This window comes from Chrysemys picta, unplaced genomic scaffold (assembly GCF_011386835.1).
Source record: "Chrysemys picta bellii isolate R12L10 unplaced genomic scaffold, ASM1138683v2 scaf830, whole genome shotgun sequence".
NCBI classification, from domain to species: domain Eukaryota; kingdom Metazoa; phylum Chordata; order Testudines; family Emydidae; genus Chrysemys; species Chrysemys picta.
The window spans coordinates 9,295-21,483 of NW_027053537.1; the positions used below are offsets into that span (position 1 = coordinate 9,295).

Here is a 12,189-nt window from a genome sequence, read left to right on the forward strand (position 1 = left end):
CCTTGTTGAACCTCATCAGGTTTTTTTCTGCCCAATCCTCTAATTTGTCTAGGTCCCTCTGTATCCGATCCCTACCCTCTAGTGTATCTACCACGCCTCCTAGTTTAGTGTCATCTGCAAACTTGCTTAGAGTGCAGTCCACACCATCCTCCAGATCATTAATAAAGATATTAAACAAAACCGGCCCCAGGACCGACCCTTGGGGCACTCCACTTGAAACCGGCTGCCAACTAGACATGGAGCCATTGATCACTACCCGTTGAGCCCGACGATCTAGCCAGCTTTCTATCCACCTTACAGTCCATTCATCCAGCCCATACTTCTTTAACTTGGTGGCAAGAATACTGTGGGAGACAGTATCAAAAGCTTTGCTAAAGTCAAGAAATAACACATCCACTGCTTTCCCCTCATCCACAGAGCCAGTTATCTCATCATAGAAGGCAATTAGGTTAGTCAGGCACGACTTCCCCTTCGTGAATCCATGCTGACTGTTCCTGATCACTTTCCTTTCCTCTAAATGTTTCATAATTGATTCCTTGAGGACCTGCTCCATAATTTTTCCAGGGACTGAGGTGAGGCTGACTGGCAAGAGAGAGGAGCTGGTATTAGACTGTGCAGTACGGTGATGGGACTGGTACCAACACGCAGGTGAAACTGCAGGGAAATAGGCACAGGCTGGCAAGAAGGGAAACCGAGGCACCGATCCAGGGAATGACAAGGCCAAGGTTTCTCAGACAGACAGTGGCAGGGCAGGAATAGCACCTGTTCCCTGGACCCTGCTGCCCCTCCTGTATCTGATCCTGGGAGTGAGCCTCTCCCCAAAGCCAACTCCTTCAGGAGCCCATAGCAAAGAGACCCCCCCAGACTGTCCTGGACTCCCTGAGAGGTGCCTCCCCCCAACTGGAGCACCAAGGACCAAAGTGGCAGCATCTAGTGTCAGTGGGGTTCATGTGGCTCAGGCCAGACCCCTGGGCTGGGGACCCGCTCCCATAGCACTGATCGAGGGCCTGGGCCCAGGGTGTTCACAGCCCCGCCCTCACCTCTCCCTGAGTCCAGCCTGACTCCTCACCTGGAACAAAGCTGCGGCGCCCATCGGCCTCGCTGCTGCCCGAGTCCCAGTCACTGCTGCTGTCCCCTGGGGAGCGGGCCGAGCTGCTGGTGGTGGGACAGGGATCCTCCACCTCCTGCCCTGGGGAGGCTGGAAGGTCCTCACTGACCGGGCAGGGCGATGCCTCCTGCTGGGAATCAGGGCTGGGCTCCTGGGGCCGCTGCTGCCCACACAACATGCCCCAGAGTCACCCTGCCCGGCTCCCCTCCTGCGCTGGGTCCTGCCTGCCCAGCCGCAGCCTGGCCCAGCTCCATTGCGACCTGGCCTCTCCCACCTCGGCGCCTGCGCTGGGAGCGGGTTTTCTCCGCCAGAAGGCTGGGCACTTCCACCTCCTGGCCTGGCCGGGAGCTCCTTCCCCGCCAGTGGGGACGGAGGAGCCGCTCTGCTCCGGGGGAAGATGGCAGCTGCTTCCCTCAGGCTCTGGGGCCACCTGCAGAGCCTTCTTCCTGAACCTCCTCAGGAGCCTGGCCGTCCTGGAACCGAGCGGGGAGCGGGCGTGAGTCTGGGGTCAAGGCAGCCTCTCACTAACCAGCCTGTTTGGTCCCTCCCCATCCCTGCCCCAGCCAGAGCAGCTCGTCCTCCCCGCACAGGGATGCATGTAATGCAATCTACACGGAGTTCATTGCATGATCTGCTTCCTGCTGTTTGGTTCTGGGCTGTTGGAGTACGGGCTTGCAACCATCTGTGCACACATATTATACTAATTGCATCTAGACCACATCTCCCTAGTTTGTTTGTGAGAATATCCTTATTAACACCAAGATGGATCACATCTACTGTTTACCCACTTCCACTAGGCCCGTAACCCTGCCAAAGAAGGAGCTAGGATTGGTTTGGAATGATTTGTTCTTGACAAGTCCATGCTCACTAGTCCTAAGAACCAAATTGTCCTGTAGGTGCTGACAAACTGATTGTTTAATAAGGAGTTCCAGTATCTTTCCAGGTATGTTAATGGATGGGAAGACGTTCTTTTTCAGGGATCTCTGACGAGAACTGGGGCACAGCACTTAGTTTGTTGAGGCCATAAAATGGAGACAGGCACCTCTTCTCTTCTCCCAGCACCCCAGATACCTAAAAGGGTGGGACTCACATCCCTCAATGGGCTTTAAAAAAGACAATGGTTACAATGTGGTCCCAACCATTTCTGGTTTCTGCAGACTAGATGTTTTAGCAAAGTTTAGAATTCCTTGGTGCTCAACACCGTGAAACTCCCCTTTCTCCTTCACAAAGGGCTTTAACGCCCCTTATCTCACCCAGGCTCTCGACTGCCCAAAGTTGGAGAATTGTCCCTGTTCCCACTGCAGAGCACCCCCCACGACACACACACAGAGTCCTCCTGGTGGTGGGAGGGGAACAGAGGAAAGGACAGAAGACATAAGAGATGAAGAGAAAGGAGGGAGGGATGGAGGAAAAGGTAAAACAAAAAGGACAAACCCTAATGTCCCCAGTGATTCTAAGGGACAAAATCCCAGGTGGGGAATAAAATTCAACCACCTTAAGCTAGTGTTTTCCATGCCTAGAATTCAGCTGGCGCCAGATGCATCAGACTGAACAGGTTCCAAAGCTCTCGGAGGCTCTTACCTTCTAAACAGGGACGTCTGTTTTCTAGTAAAATCAGGAAAAAGAAAAGAGAAAACTCAAAAGAGGTTCCTCCTGGCGCTCATGTACGTGAACCTAAATACTCTCTCAGACCAATAGGCTGAAGTCCTGCAAAAGGCCTTTGTGATGTCACTGCCACACCCACTCCTCCCCTGCAGTGTTAATGTCCTGCCACAGGGCAGACACTTTGGAGGTTTGAGCTACACAAAGAGGAGACACTTAGATCTCAAAAATTAGATAAGATGTTTCAGTCTGAGCTAAGTAGTTGCTGCTCTTAACAATTGCAACATAATAAAATACAAATAAAATAGACTATTTCAGCCATTCTATTATGTTATAATCTGATCTGAGTAAACACGATAGGACACCTCATCTTATGCACTGCTCCTAGTGACACTCTCCAATAGATCCCCATCCTCCACCCGTCGGGAGGTAGGTAGGAGCTGATTGTTATCCCTACTTGAAAGAGGGAGAAGCTAAGGCTGAGAAAGGAGAATTGACTTGTCTTAGGTCACACAGCCAGTCCGTGGCAGAGTTGGGAATAGGACCCAAGAGCCCTGATTTTCAAACTAACCATCGGATCTTGAATTTCAGACATTGAATGATCTGAATAAAGTGCTCTCAAGTGAGTTCCAGACCAGCAAGAGTTCATAGTAATTATTCAGCAAGTATTTTAGGAGAACTGGAATGGTAGAGAAAATAATGAACTGCAGAGAAGCAGCAAAATTTGTCGAACATATGACTGGTTATGACTATTTACTTGGTCTTAAAAGAAAACAACAGGGACCTGAGTCTCCTCCCTGTCAATAACCCCCTGCTCAGCCAATCAGGGTAGAGACCGAGGGGCGGGAGGATGAGGGTTCTCACCAGAGAGCCCAAAGGATGGCCCAGGTCACCGCTGGGGATCACAGTCTGAGCACTATTTCAGCCCCACATTTTTCGGTGGACCTCCCACAATGGGAGTTGTAGAGCACCCCCCACGACACACACACACCCCTCCTGGTGGTGGGAGGGGAACAGGGAAAGGACAAAAGAAGTAAGAGATGAAGAGAAAGGAGGGAGGGATGGAGGAAAAGGTAAAAGAAAAAGGACAAACCTTAATGTCCCCAGTGATTCTAAGGGACAAAATCCCAGGTGGGGAATAAAATTTGACCACCTTAAGCTAGTGTTTTCCATGCCTAAAATTCAGCTGGCGCCAGATGCAGCAGAGTGAACAGGTTCCAAACCTCTCGGAGGCTCTTACCTTCTAAACAGGGACGTCAGTTTTCTAGTGAAATCAGGAAAAAGAAAGGAGAAAACTCAAAAGAGGTTCCTCCTGGTGCTCACATACATGAACCCAAATACTCTCTCAGACCTCAAAGAGAGACCTCGAGAAGGAGACTTGCTGAAGCAAAGCCACAGGGGTCTCTGAGGTTTCCCTGGCCCTGCGCCCCTGTCCTGCCTGGCTGATGTCAGCATCCCTCTGTGAGGTCATCACCTCCCCAGCACCTTTGGCCAATAGGCTGAGGTCCTGTAAAAGACCTCTGTGATGTCACTGCCACACCCACCCCTCCCCTGCAGTGCTACTGTCCTGCCAAAGGCCAGACACTTTGGAGGTTTGAGCTACTCCCTGTGGATCACCCCACTCAATGAGTGTTCATTCTAGGAAGCAAGACGGCTAGACAGTAAAACATCACGAGTTGCTCCCAATGCTACACTCGGTTTCTCAGAAATGAGTAGACTTTATGGGCAGCAGAGACCGTTAGAGCATCTAATCTGACCCCCTGCATATCACAGGCCTCCTGTCTACCACAATAGCTACTTTTGGGGCAAACACATTCTGGAAAGGCATCTAGTCTTTATTAATGAGATCAAGAGATGGAGAATCCACCACTTTCCTTGGTAGCTTCTTCCTGTGGTCAATCATCCTCGCTGTTGAATATTTGTGCCTTATTTGTCATAGGAATTTGTCTCTTTTCCCCTTCCAGCCATTGGGTCTTGTTCTGCCTTTCTCTGCTCGATTAAAGAGCCCTTTAATACCCCATATTTTCTCTCCATTAAGGCATTTCAACACTTCAGTGAAGTCACCTTTCAATCTTCTTTTGATAAGCTAAACAGGTTGAGCTCTTTCAATAGCTCACTAGAAGGCATTTTTCTCCAGCCCTCAGAACATTTGGTGGCTCTTTGCTGCCCCAGCTCCAATTTCTAGGACCATCTTTTTCAAAGGAGGACACCAAGACTGGAGGCAGTATTCCAATAGCAGTCTCACTGCTGCTGTGTCACCTCCCTATCCTACTCACGGCTCTGCCCTTCGTCTAATGATGGCTTTAGCCCTGTTCACCACAGCATCACATTGGGAGCTCATGTTGAGTGGCTTCTCCACTCTGGCCCCTAAATCTTTTTCAGACTCACTGCTTTCCTGGATACACGTCCCCATTCTGGAGGTGTGGCCGGCGTGCCTTGTGGCTACGTATAGGACCTTGCATTGGGCTCTGCTCAAACTTGTTTTCTTTGAATGGGTCCAGCTGGCTGAATGAGCCAGATCACTGTGTATCACTGCCCTCTCCCCATCAGGAATTACCACTCTGCCTGTATTTTGTCACCCCCCAATCTTATCTGCAGTGATTGTATGTTTTCTCACAAGTCATTGATAACAATTATTTTAAAAAATTAGTCCTTGAGAGCTTCTTCAGACCCTTAGTACCCAGGACCTGCTCCCCACATCACAGTGAGAAATGCTGTCCAGCCCTGCTTGTACATAGGGGATAAGCACAGAACAAACGTACCTTTAGGAGCTGTGTTGTCCATAGGCTCTGAACAACATGTGGGGGTCAGCAGATTACAAACGCACGACAGACCTGTAGTGTAGACAGATCCCAACTGTGTCTCCGTTTCCCACCCTGTAAAATGGGGAGAACAAACAAAACCTTGATTAGCTCCATTTGATAGCTGGGGAAACCGAGGCACCCAGCGGTGCAGAGACTCGCTCATGGTCCCAAAGCCAGGAATAGAAAACAGCAGATCTGATAGCCAGGCCTGGGACCTAGCCCAAGTTATCCTGGCCTTGCTGCTCTAAGTTTAGTCACAGCCTCCATGTCTTTTCCCCCGTGTCCCTTAACCCCACGTCACTGCAGAAGAGAGATTTTCTGGTAGCCAGCTGGCTCTCCTGCATGTGGATGTCGTTCCAAAAGACGTGCTCTGGCTCAGTCCCATGCTATGGTTGGCTGAAGGAACCACTTGGTCACATTCTAGGCCCTGAGTTATACAGGAGGGGCGACTAGATGCACAGAATGGTCCTTTCTGACCTGAACCTCTATCAATCGCTACATTTTCTGCTGCCAGGAAGAGAACTCTGGACCTATTTTCTCTCATTCACTTTCAGTCGGAATAATTTCAATCCAGGCCAAAGGATTTCCTCTTCCATTGTGTCTTTAGCACCTTTGGGAGCAACCAGTTACTGTTACCCACAGGTTTCCAGTTTCAACCTGTCCCAGGGTGAGATGGCCAGGAAAGGGGTTGGAGCTCAACTGGACCTGGCCCAGGTGATGCAGCTCCCTAGGGTGAAGGGAATAAGTGTGGGGGTCACGTGACAAGACGCAGCCTGTGACTATGACCCAGGCCTGCTGAGATAGAAGGGCAGGCTGTGCTCAGCCAGGAGAGAGACCCCAAGGGAAGCAGGCATGGGAGGGGCTTGGAGCGTCCTTTAAAGGTCAGGGACAAGCTGGGAAGGGGCCAGGCTGAGCACTAAGGACAAGGCCCTAGGAGGGAAAGACAGGGCAGTATAGGAGATGGGGCAGATAGTCCAGTTGGTTTTGGCTCCCAGGACCAGACACCCAGAGGTGAAGGTGATTGTCGGGGCTTCTGTCCTTCTTCCCCAGTGTAGATTTGATAGTGGAGAAGACTGATGCCGTAAGGGGGAAGTGAGTTACCCCCAAGGTCACCCAGTGAGTTTATATCATGAATGCATACTCGGAAGGATCCAATAGAAACATGGATTTTCCAGTCTCTTCTTTCTAGGAGTCCCCAGGGCTAAGGTAAAACCCCTGCGGCCCCTCCCCATTCTGCTCACCTCCAAGATGTGCTGGAGTTTGTCTGTGCTGGGGGTGCTGTCAGCAGGATCGAGAGCTCGTCATCCATGTTCTCTGGGCAGGCCTTGCCGTGAGCACCCCCATGACCCCAGCCCACACCCCCAGACCTCTGCCCTGACTCCTGCACCCCCCACACATATCCAGTCCCCCCACACCCCATGCCCTGACTCCTGCACCCCCTCACAAACCATCCCGATGTGTAGAAAGAATAGTAAATATGGCAGGAGACCAGCTTGGCTTAACAGTGAAATCCTTGATGATCTAAAACACAAAAAAGAGGCTTACAAGAAGTGGAAGATGGAACAAATGACCAGGGAGAAGTATAAAAATATTGCTCAGGCATGCAGGAGTGAAATCAGGAAGCCCAAATCACACTTGGAGTTGCAGCTAGCAAAAGATATTAAGAGTAACAAAAAGGGTTTCTTCATTTATGTTAGCAACAAGAAGAAGGTCAAGGAAAGTGTGGGCCCCTTACTGAATGGGGGAGGCAACCTAGTGACCGAGGATGTGGAAAAAGCTAATGTAGTCAATGCTTTTTTTGCCTCAGTTTTCACAGACAAGGTCAGCACCCAGACTACTGCACTGGGCAGCCCAGTATGGCGAAGAGGTGACCAGTGCTTTGTGGAGAAAGAAGTGGTTCGGGACTATTTAGAAAAACTGGACGAGCACAAGTCCATGGGGCCAGAGGTGCTGCATCCGAGGGTGCTAAAGGAGTTGGTGGATGTGATTGCAGAGCCATTGGCCATTATCTTTGAAAACTCATGGCAATCAGGGAGGTCCTGGATGACTGGAAAAAGGCTAATGTAGTGCCCATCTTTAAAAAAGGGAAGAAGGAGGATCCAGGGAACTACAGGCCAGTCAGCCTCACCTCAGTCCCTCGAAAAATCCTGGAGCAGGTCCTCAAGGAATCAATTCTGAAGCACTTAGAGGAGAGGAAAGTGATCAGGAACAGTCAGCATGGATTCACCCAGGGGAAGTCATGCCTGACTAACCTAATTGCCTTCTATGAGGAGATAACTGGGTCTGTGGATAAGGGGAAGGCAGTGGATGTGTTATTCCTTGACTTTAGCAAAGCTTTTGATACGATCTCTCACAGTATTCTTGCCAGCAAGTTAAAGACGTATGGGCTGGATGAATGGACTATAAGGTGGATAGAAAGCTGGCTAGATGATCGGGCTTAACGGGTAGCGATCAACGGCTCCATGTCTAGTTGGCAGCCAGTATCAAGCACAGTGTCCGAAGGGTCAGTCCTGGGGCCAGTTTTGTTCAATATCTTCATTAATGATCTGGAGGATGGCGTGGACTGCACTCTCAGCAAGTTTGCAGATGACACTAAACTGGGAGGAGTGGTAGATATGCTGGAAGGTAGGAATAGGATACAGAGGGACCTAGATAAATTAGAGGATTGGGCCAAAAGAAATCTGATGAGGGTCAACAAGGACAAGTGCAGAGTCCTGCACTTAGGACGGAAGAATCCCATGCACTGCTACAGACTAGGGACTGAGTGGCTAGGCAGCAGTTCTGCAGAAAAGGACCTAGGGGTTACGGTGGATGAGAAGCTGGATATGAGTCAACAGTGTGCCCTTGTTGCCAAGAAGGCTAATGGCATTTTGGGCTGTATAAGTAGGAGCATTGCCAGCAGATCGAGGGACGTGATCATTCCCCTCTATTCGACACTGGTGAGGCCCCATCTGGAATACTGTGTCCAGTTTTGGGCCCCACACTACAAGAAGGATGTGGAAAAATTGGAAAGATTCCAACGGAGGGCAACAAAAATGATTAGGGGGCTGGAACACATGACTTTTGAGGAGAGGCTGAGGAACTGGGATTGTTTAGTCTGCAGAAGAGAAGAATGAGGGGGGATTTGATAGCTGCTTTCAACTACCTGAAAGGGGGTTCCAAAGAGGATGGATCTAGACTGTTCTCAGTTGTAGCAGATGACAGAACAAGGAGTAATGGTCTCAAGTTGCAGTGGGGGAGGTTTAGGTTGGATATTAGGAAAAACTTTTTCACTAGGAGGGTGGTGAAGCACTGGAATGGGTTACCTAGGGAGGTGGTGGAATCTCCTTCCTTAGAGGTTTTTAAGGCCCGGCTTGACAAAGCCCTGGCTGGGATGATTTAGTTGGTGTTGGTCCTGCTTTGAGCAGGGGGTTGGACTAGATACCTCCTGAGGTCCCTTCCAATCATGATATTCTATGACTCAACACAGTGAAGTGCCTGGGTACTACAAGCCTAAACCCCTGGTCACTAGGGAGAGCAATGTGGGTCTCTGCCCAGAGAGCCATGATGTCTAGATGCCTGAGAGGATTCCTTTAGCATAGCACGCTGGAGGGTCACAGGGGCAATTACCGTGAAACTGTGACACCTGGTAGGAGGGGAGGGGAATTGGGGCACCCAGAACCCTTGGTGGGAGGGAGGGGGAATGGAGGACATGGAGAGAAGTGACAATGGGGGTGCAGACATTCATACAGGGCTGCTCGCATGGTGGCGGGGAGAATGGTGGACCCTAGTAGAGGAGAAGGAGGAATGAGGGGACACAGAATCCCTGGAACGGGGGAGTCTGAGGGAAGTTGCAGGGAGTCTCTGAAATAGAAGGGGATGGGAGGGTGGCACACAGTAAGCTTGTGAGGGGGAACAGAAGGATGCAAGTAGCCCCTGGGATGTGCAACGAGCACGGCCTACACAAGCTACGGAGTGTGCAACCCCCTAGCACATGACATTAATGTTTCTCTGTCTTTACTGGAGATACCTCGCCTGATGCATCCTAAAGTTACATTTGCCTTTTTTATGGCTGCATCACATGGGTGGCTCATAGTCATCTTGCAATGAACTAATATACTCAGGTCTTTCTCCTCCTCTGTCATGTCCAACTGATAAGACCCCACTTTATTGCAGAAATTCTTGTTATTAATCCCTGAATACATGACCCTTCACTTTGTACTATCAACATTTCAACCCATTTCTATTACTCCCGGACTCTAGATCATCCAATTCTTCCTGTATAACACAACAATCCTTCTCTACATTGACAATGTCTCCTACATTTGTGCTATCAGCAAGTTTCATTAACTCACTCCTACTTTTTGAAAATATAATGATCCCAAGACTGATCTTTGAGACGCTCCATTATTAATCTTCCTCCAGCCCAACAGTTCTCCCTTCAGCACAACCTGTTGTGATCTCCCGTTGGACAGTTCATTATCCGCCTTCTAGTTCTTGTATTAATCTCCATATTCCCCAACTTAACTAGTAATTTCACATGTGCTACCATGTCAGATGACTCACTGAAGTCCAGATAGATTAGATCTGCTGAATTTCCCTTGGCTAAGAACTCAGTTATTTTATCAAAGAAAGGTATCTGGTTAGTCTGGCACGATCTACCTTTGGTAAATCTATGTTGCATTTTTCATTTACCTCCATGTCTTTAATAATTCTTTTCTTCGAAATTTGTTTAAAAGCCCTGCATTCTAGTGAGTTCAGATGAAGGGGTCTGTAGTTGTCTGGATCATTTTTTTGCCCTTTCTTAAATATAGGTATGATGATAAGGTACTGCCCCCAATTTGATAGATTTATTAAAAATCCTTCTTAACTCCTTTTTAAAAAACCTTCACACGCTCACACACACTCAGCCTGCTCCTGCTCCCACTGAAATGAATGACAGCAAGACTGGACCCCGAACCAGACATAACAAAATAGTGAGATACAATAATAGAGTAAATATGAATGTACAAATGTAGGGCTGGACTAGGGCTTTATGGAAGTTGGTTGCAACCTACGCCCTGAACACACTAGGTGACACTCCCCTGTCCTGCCTGCTGTCGTAGGGATGAGCAGGAGGAGGGCCTGGCTATGCCTGCTTACCGAGAGGTATTTGATAGTCCAGGGAATGGTGGTGGCAGACATTTCTATGGGAGCAGAAGCAGCAAAAGAACTCCACTGAATTGCAAGGTAACATCAAACAGTGAGCAGCACAGTCACTGTCCCATCTTTTCCACAGGAAGGGCACCAAAGGCAAGAGATAGTTCAGTGATTCTCCAACGTTTGTACTGGTGACCCCTTTCACACAGCAAGCCTCTGAGTGCAACCCCCTTATACATTAAAAACACTTTGTTATATATTTAACACCATTATAAATGCTGGATGCAAAGCGGGGCTTGGGGTGGAGGCTGACAGCTCATGACCCCCCATATAATATCCTCACGACCCCGTGAGGGGTCCAGACCCCCAGTTTGAGAACCCCTGAGATAGTTGATGTCTCCGGTAAATTTGTGCAATTGGCCACGTTCTAGCTCCTCTTGTTCACACCTGCGAGGAGGGCACCAGAGGGTGTGAAACAAGCAGCAGCTCTTGGAATGATTGGGATTTGGAGGACTATGTGTTGTGTGTGGGTGTGGGGGGGCTTTGATTCCATCTGAATTACCCCAGAGGCAGAAAGACAAGGCTCTGCTGTCTTTGCATTTTTGCCTCCTAAAGGAACTGGGCTACAGTGTGTTTAAGGGCAGCTGCTGTGATGGTAGAACCAACCGGAAGGGAAGAGTTCCTCCTGCCTGGTCATTGCAGGAAATGTAGCAAAAGCTGCTAGTGCTCCAAGGGACAGACAGGACAGGCCGGCTTTGCTGAGGTAAAGGTGACTCTTACAGACTGCCATGAATTCACAGCTGAGATACCAGGAAGCACTAGGACAATTCTGGCTCCAGCTGTGCTGAAACGTCTGGTCTAGAAGACTGACAAGATGAAGTAGGTAGGTGTAGCAAACACACAGAGGGATGCTTTGACTCGCTGGCTGTGGACAGCATTTGACTGAGACACTTGGCACATGCATTAGCTGCCGGTACTGGTGCAAGACGTTGGTGCAGCGGTACTGAACAACAGACACATCCAAAGGTCCCTGCTACGGCTGTCATTCACACCATTTGCCATTTCACGTGCTCCTGCTACATATCCCTGGGCAGAATCCTGCACGATGTGCCAGGAATCCAGTGATACCTGGGGGCATACTGTGTAGTATGGAAGGCACTTGAAGAAGGGTTTTCAGTGACTGAGAACCAAGGCATGTGTCTTCAGGAAAATGAATGTGAGTTCTTCATGTTACCCGTGGAATCTGAAAGACATCACAATAATGCTTGTCGCCTGTGCACATCACCTACAGCAGAAGAGTCTCTCTTAATGCTCCAGCACCACAAACAGGTTTTTGCCTAACCTAGCAACAGGTAATCCTCTCTGACCCATTGAATATCAAACCAAATCAGTTAGCACAGCAAATTCCGATTGTGCCTCCAGAGAAAAAATTAATTCTTGCCCTTGTCAACAATTATCAACGTCTGGTTGATAGAGATAACTGTGTTGCTATAAAATCTACTTGGTCTCTGTAAGGCATTTCAGGTAGAACCACGTGACATTCTGAATAAAAACTAG

The 12,189-nt window shown here is 49.2% G+C and overlaps 1 long non-coding RNA gene across 1 annotated transcript; it reads right to left on the reverse strand.

Annotated features, from left to right (window-relative positions):
- On the reverse strand, window positions 1-6,889 carry LOC135979424 (uncharacterized). Its single transcript, XR_010596738.1, has 3 exons — window positions 6,756-6,889; window positions 5,473-5,586; window positions 1-3,974 (listed from the first exon to the last, which is right to left on the reverse strand). It is a non-coding gene; the product is annotated as an uncharacterized LOC135979424 (long non-coding RNA).
- Between the last annotated feature and the right edge of the window lie 5,300 nt (window positions 6,890-12,189).